Source organism: Geotrypetes seraphini, chromosome 3, assembly GCF_902459505.1.
Source record: "Geotrypetes seraphini chromosome 3, aGeoSer1.1, whole genome shotgun sequence".
Taxonomy (NCBI): domain Eukaryota; kingdom Metazoa; phylum Chordata; class Amphibia; order Gymnophiona; family Dermophiidae; genus Geotrypetes; species Geotrypetes seraphini.
The window spans coordinates 148,265,924-148,273,816 of NC_047086.1; positions in this window are offsets into that span (position 1 = coordinate 148,265,924).

Here is a 7,893-nt window from a genome sequence, read left to right on the forward strand (position 1 = left end):
CCCACCCCCTAACTTGGAGCAGTGTGTTCCAGGGCTTTTAAAAAGTTTGCAAGTCAAAGCTCCGCCTCATATTTTACGCGAAGAACAGAGAGGAAAAGAGGAGGATGAGGGGGGGGGGGTGTTTAAGAGGACTTACACTCACACACGCAGAAGTTAAACAGAAGGCAAGGCAGATCGCTCTGCTAAAATGTATATTGCAACTCTGAATCCAGAATTAAAGACCTAAGCATTGTTCATGAACAGAAGCTATTACCTAATGGAAAAGTGAAAATCTTTCCCACGACTGTAACCCAAAAAAGCAGATGGCCTAGCGTTTCGAATAAGGCAATATCTGCTGGGTGCTGCAATAGATAGTACAAAAGTTTGGAAATAAAGCAGAGACTGTATTCATTTGGCTCTTTTATGGCTTCTGGGGAATGAGGGGGTTTCTAGGAAGCCTTGGCAAGGGAATCAAATTCAATTTTCACTCACTCACCCCCCCAAAAAAAAAAAAAAAAAAAAGGATCATTTTATTTTCCCCATAGAATGAATAATATACAGTACAGTCTGGAAAACTTTTGCATTCAGGATGCCAGAAATGGTAGACAGTAATAATAATGTTAGACAGATGTAATGCCTTCCACATACAGGGTGATGTAACCCCCCCAAAAAAAAAACAACAACCAAAAAACACCACCAACCCTAATCCTTAGCATTTTGTCCTATTTTCTTAGCATGTGGAATAAGATTATCTTTAAACATGGTGAAGTTAGACTTTTTAGCATGATCACCCAGCAATTTTCTCACGTACAAAAATATTGGCGCTGTAAAACTACTATTATTTGAAAAGACAAGGGGTACCAGCTTACTGTTAATGGCATCAGAGTGACATACACTTCTCCCTCCGTATTCGCAGTGATAGGGGATTAACAGACCCGCAAATGCAGAAAAAACGTGAATAACTTTTTCATATGTTATTTGCGGTTTTCTATTAAAAACCCTTGTGAATATTGTGAAACCGCGAATAACAAAAAAAGACATTTGCGATTTCATTTGAAAACATTTACAATTTTCTCTGGGAATCGTCGATTTTCTCTGGGCACGCTGGGAATCAGTGCTTGGAAAAACACGCCAAAATTTTTCTCTGCAACCATGGATGATGTAATTCAGGGGGGGGGGGAGAGGAGCCAGAAATCTAAAAACCATGAATAATCGAAAATTGCAGTGCAGAAACCGTGAATACGGAGGGAGAAGTGAAGACTTTTGTCTCAGACATCACAGTGACATAGACTTTTGTCTTAGGCCTATCACAAGCTCCAACCCAAACAATTGCTGAACTCAAGGAAGCAAGATGATCTGGGACAGCCTGCCATAGGGACAGATCAACAAAGCCGTTAAGAACTTCCCAAAGCAACTGAAAGTCTTTGAACATTCATAATGGTTGCAAAATTCTTAATTGTTAATTGAATTGTTTGAATGACATTATTTTGCTGTGTCTTAGCTCGAACTTATTAACGCACAAAAATATCTCAGGATAGTAATGCTAAAATGTAAGCAACATTGCTTAAGATAATTAAGGGCTCATTTTAGCAAGCTGCCCTACAGGTTTTAAGTGCAGGCTGGTGCGGTAAATGCTCTGATGCTCATAGAATCCTATGAGTGTCGGAGCACTTACATCTCTGGCCCATGCTAAAATCCTTTAGCGAAGGGGGGGGGGGATGTTTAATAGTAATATGTAGGTATGATGACTAAAGTTTGTAAACTTTCTTGCTGAAATTCAAAGCAATTGCTGAAAATGCAGCAAAATATTCTAGGGGGATTGATTTTTTTTTTTGCCTGACCTGTATAAACTGAAGGCAGTTTAAAATTTGATACTCCAGATAGCATGTGTCCATAACTCTTTGGGATCTTGCCACGCACTTGTGACCTGGGTTGGCCAATGTTGGAAACAAAATACTGGGCTTGATGGGCCTTCAATCTGTCCCAGTATGACAACTCTTATGCTAGCATGGATGGTATGTCTACATGAAATCTCAGTAGCCATTTTAAAAATCTTTGGTCCGGCGATGGCTTTATCAGCAGCAGGGGCAGGAAAGAGTTGGGTTACTGCGAGCTGTCAAAGCTTAAGGTTAACAAGGCAATGGGGCCTGACAACCTACACCCCCAGGGTGCTCAGGGAGTTGTGTGATGTCTTGGCGGAACCGCTATCCGCGTTCTTCAATCTCTCCCTTAGTACGGGTAACGTCCCGTTGGACTGGAAGACGGCTAACGTCATTCTACTCCACAAGAAAGGCTCCAAGATGGAGACAGCAAACTACAGACCGGTGAGTCTCACATAAATAGTGTGCAAACTAATGGAAATTCTAATCAAACGCCAATTGGATATGATCCTGAACGAGGAGAATCTACGGGATCCCCGTCAACATGGATTTACTAAGGGGAGATCCTGCCAATCCAACCTGATCAGCTTCTTTGACTGGGTGACGAAGAAGCTGGATGTTGGAGTCCCTGGACATCGTATACCTGGACTTCAGTAAAGCATTCGATAGCGTACCACACCGCAGGTTGCTGAGCAAGATGAGTTCTATAGGATTAGGCGACACATTGACAAAATGGGTTGGGGACTGGCTTGGAGGTAGGCTTCAGAGGGTAGTGGTGAACGGCACCCCCTCCGAAATGACAGAGGTAATCAGTGGAGTGCCGCAGGGCTCGGTCCTGGGCCCGATCCTATTCAACATCTTTATAAGAGACTTGGCAGAAGGGCTGCGAGGTAAAATAACATTATTCGCCGATGATGCCAAACTAAGCAATGTAGTGGGCAAAAGCACAACAGACATAAATTCAATATCCGACAACATGATGCATGACCTACTCCTACTGGAGCGCTGGTCTAGGTCCTGGCAACCCAGCTTCAGTGTCAAAAAATGCAAAGTCATGCACCTGGGCAGCCAAAATCCATGCAAGACTTACACCCTTAATGGCGAGATCCTAACAAGAACTGAAGCAGAACGAGACTTAGGGGTGATCATCAATAAGAACATGAAGACTGCCAATCAAGTAGAGCAAGCTTCATCCAAGGCAAGGCAAATCATAGGTTGCATACGCAGGAGTTTTGTCAGCCATAAGCCTGAAGTCATTATGCCATTGTATAGATCCATGGTGAGGCCCTACCTGGAATACTGTGTGCAATTCTGAAGGCCGCATTACCGTAAGGATGTGCTGAGACTGGAGTCGGTCCAGAGAATGGCCACCCGGATGGTCTCGGGACTCAAGGATCTCCCGTACGAGGAATGGCTGGATAAGTTGCAGCTGTACTCACTCGAGGAACGCAGAGAGAGGGGTGACATGATTGAGACATTCAAGTATCACACGGGCCGCATCGAGGTGGAAGAAGATATCTTCTTTTTCAAGGGTCCCACGGCAACAAGGGGGCATCCGTGGAAAATCAGGGGCGGGAAACTGCACGGGGACACCAGGAAATTCTTTTTCACTGAAAGGGTGGTTGATCGCTGGAATAGTCTTCCACTTCAGGTTATTGAGGCCAGCAGCGTGCCTGATTTTAAGGCCAAATGGGATAGACACGTGGGATCTATTCACAGAGAAAGGTAGGGGAGGCTCATTGGGGTGGGCAGACTAGATGGGCCGTGGCCCTTATCTGCCGTCTATTTCTATGTTTCTATGTTTCTTTTCAGCCCCTGAAGAAGCCACTAGACCACCAGGGGTGATAAGATAGGGCACAGGGGGTGGGGCCAGCATTAGTGTTGCACCATGGTGGAGGGGGATAGGTGGGAGGGAGGGATGATGGATGGAAGACAGAGCAGAGGAAGGGGCGCAGGAGTGAGCAATGGGCGGGTATGGCCCGCCCACCTCGTCCGCCCAGCCATCCAGCAACAGATATCTTCTCCACACTGGTGTTGGGGAAGCAGAATGGGTCTCCACGATCCCTGCACCTCTCTCTCTTCACTCTCCAGCTTCAAAGGGTCAGAGTCAGCAGCAGTGATTGCTACAGGCTGCCTCCTGCTAACACAGAAGCCTCTTCTCTGCTGCTGAGGCAGAATAGAGGCTTATAGGTAAACAGCAAACAGTTTATAGCAATCGTGGCCACTTACTGTGACCCATTGAAGCTAGCGCAGAATAAAGAGAGGGATATGCAGGAGCCCAGACAGCTCTCCCAATGACAGCAAAAGAGAGAGTTAGTTGTAAGTGTGGTTGGGGGAAGGATAGGAAGGAAAGATGCTGCACATGGATTGAGAGGACAAGAGAAGAAGGACAGTAGGACATAGGATGGAGGGGAGGAAGGGAAGAAGGGAGAGATACTGCAAAGGAGTGGAGAGGGGCAAGAAAGGAAAATATTACATATGGTGTAGAGAGGAGGGAGAGATACTGCAAGGAGAAGGGAGTAGAGAGATGTTGGACCAAGGGTGCAGGGGAGGGAGGAGAGAGAGACGTTGAACATGGAACTGTATGAGAGGGAGGGAGAGATACACAACAGGTATTAACTTTTATTGTAGTGATCGTAATATGTCAGTTTTTGAAATTTATGTCTACAATCTTTATATTTTGCACAGTACAGGGGGATAACACCTTTTCTCTTTCTCAGGTGATTCAATGTAATATTTTTCTATGTGTTTCTAGTTTTAAATTGTGGTAGTTATTCTATAGTGTGTGAGGGTCTGTCTGTGTTCTGCTCATATGAAAGAGACATGGTTTTCTGTCAGCATTAACTGTGCAGGTTGGATCTCTACTAATCTGGCTTCTTTAGTTTTCCAATAGGTCTACTGATGTTCTAGTACACCAGGGGTGTCCAATGTCGGTCCTCGAGGGCCGCAGTCCAGTCGGGTTTTCAGGATTTCCCCAATGAATATACATGAGGTCTATTTGCATGCACTGCTTTCATTGTATGCTAATAGATCTCATGCATATTCACTGGGGAAATCCTGAAAATCCGACTGGACTGCGGCCCTCGAGGACCGACATTGGACACCCCTGTAGTACACACTGTAGTGTTTGGTGCTGTGGTCTCCTAAGTAGGTCCTTGTTACATGACTCATTGATGTTACTGCTATTATAGTATGGTAGAATTGCTCTTCAGGTCCTGGGTGACATTTGTAGCATTCTGTATTACTTCACAGTATGCCTGTTACTGGATTTTGGATTTGGATGTAGATCATACTTTTTTCAATAATAGCTTAAGGCAAGTTTCATGCATGTATAATAGATATTTTCATCATCCTGGAGGGCTTAAAATTTAATGGATGGTTGAGTGACTTGTTTGTGATTTCAAGGAGCAGCAGTGATATCCCTGGTTCTCGGCCAGCAGCTTTGTAAGGTACAGATAGCACATATTATTTATATTAGCTGTGCCTAATCCTTGGTAACTCAGCCCCTTACTAAAGGTTAGCAGAGCTGAAGACTGATGGCCATTTGGCAACCAATCAAAAACACTAAGGTTTATGGTTGCTAGTAACCTAAGGATTTTTGGTTAGTGCTGCCAAAATATCACTGTTTAAATGGCTAACAGGAAGATACTGCACTGGCAAGCTAAGTATTAAAATACCCCCATATAGTGGCTTAGCTAGGGTAGCTCGTTCCCTCCCTCCGCATGCCATACTCACACCCTCCATTCCTACTCATACCTTTTTAAATCTTCACCAGCGCGAGCATCTTCTCCTGTCTGATGCTCACATTGGCGTTGGCTTTCCATCTGATGTCACTTCCTAGCTCTGTGACCCGGAAGTGATTTCAGAGGGGAACCAGGCCGGTGCGAGCAGCAGACCTGAGAAGCTGCTTGCAATGGAGAAGTTTTAAAGAAGTACTGGGGGGGGGGCATGAGAGTGGCATGGGGGGGGGCAGAGAGGTGCTGGCACCCCAACCAAGATGGTGCCTGGGGCAGTCTTCCCTTCCAGTCCCCTCCCTTATTATGTCACTGCCCCATATATTTCCAGAATACTGCAAATATTATTATGTTCAGTATGTTGGTTTTCTTTACATTGATTTGATTTTTTTTATATACATAATTCCTTGGAGTGCATAAAACAATCAGTAACAGAAGAACTGTCTCATTTTTTTAAAGAGTGGAGCACTATTCTTTTTAAGCTACATTAAGGGCTTCTTAGCTGTTTAATGCGCATAATAGCGCGTACTAATTTGCTGGCCACGCTAGCCGCTACCGCTTCCTCTTGAGCAGGCGGCAGTTTTTCGGCTAACGCAGGGGCTAGCGCGCCTAAAAAATTGCGTGCGATAAAGCCATTATCTGAATTTTATTCAGAGTAACTACAAACCACATGTGAATAGGTAGGGAAAGCATGCAGAATGCTTTCCAACTTCCCTGTGAGTGTTTATATAAAGTATATATATATAGATAGATAGATAGTATTTATATATATAGACTTAAAATGTTTATTTACAATCCTTAGGCTCATAAAATTGCATAAAATCATATTTCTGCTTTGAGTGGGGAGATAAGGGGAAGAAAATTAAGACTGCAGGGATGATGAGGGAACGGGGATGAATTTTTGTCCCCAAGTCACTTTCTAGTGGCCTTAGCAATTCATTGTTGCTGCATGTCAGCCCACAAAATATACATACACTCAACTTACAGCCCTAGGAACGTGGTGCCCGAATTGAGAGTGGAATATGAGATTGACTAACCAATTGGGCAGCGGTTCCAGCATCTTCAGCTAAGTAGTCATTTGCTGACTGTTGAACAATATATCACACTGGTTGTTGTTTTTTTTTTTTGTTGGCTCACAAGTTGGGGCAGAGAAACTCTTTTTCATTGTTTATTTAATTTGAATCACTTACTGCACCTTTAAGGTCACTCACTATATTAGCACACATTCGGGGTGCCTATGATGATGTACAACAGAAACCTTGGGGGGGGGGGGGTTACATAAGAATATAAGAATTGCCGCTGCTGGGTCAGACCAGTGGTCCATCGTACCCAGTAGTCCGCTCACGCGGTGGCCCTTAGGTCAAAGACCAGTGCCCTGAGACTAGCTTTACCTGCGTACGTTCTGGTTAAGCAGGAACTTGTCCAACTTTGTCTTGAATCCCTGGAGGGTGTTTTCCCCTATAACAGACTCCGGAAGAGTGTTCCAGTTTTCTACCACTCTCTGGGTGAAGAAGAACTTCCTTACGTTGGTACGGAATCTATCCCCTTTCAACTTTAGAGAGTGACCTTTGGCTTTAAGCAGTTAAGTGGGTGCTTTGCAATCTGCTCCTTGGAGCTTACTACCTCACACTGAGGACCCCGTATTAAAAATAAATAATATATCTGTGTATGTATAGGGTTGCCAGATTTTCCAAACGGAAAATCCAGATCCCTAAACCCATCCCTAGGCCTGCCCAGTTGCGCCCTTCTTCACCCTAATCTCGCCCCCAGTCCTGCCCTAGCCCCACCCACGCTGCCTGCTCTTGTCAGGCAGGGAGGAAGTCCGTGCATGCGTGGACTTCCTCCCTGCCCGAAGTGATTTGAGGAGGCTTTTCAAAACCAGACAAAGTGCCGGGTTCAGAAAAACCATCTGGGGAAATCCAGACGTCGTCTGGTAACACTATGTGTGTATATTTCGTGAGTTTCTTCTGCCCATAACCTATGTCCCTTTAAGCAATTGTTTTGGATCTTTTTTGAAGTTTTTTGTGCTTAAATTGGGGTTATTTTTCTGGCATATGTCAGCCCGGTAAACTTCCTTCTGCCATGTCCTGCCTTCACTGACCTCACTTCTTGTTTCCTTACTGGAGGAGCATGACAGAGGGAAGCCTGCTGGGCTAGCACAGGCAATAGAAATGAATCACTGCTGCTGCCTCTGAGATACACCAGGGCGGGAGTTCAGAGACAGGGTGAGTTGCTGATCTACAGGCAGGGGATTGGGATGAGAGGAAAAGATGCTGGATGCAAACAGGGGAAGGAAAAAA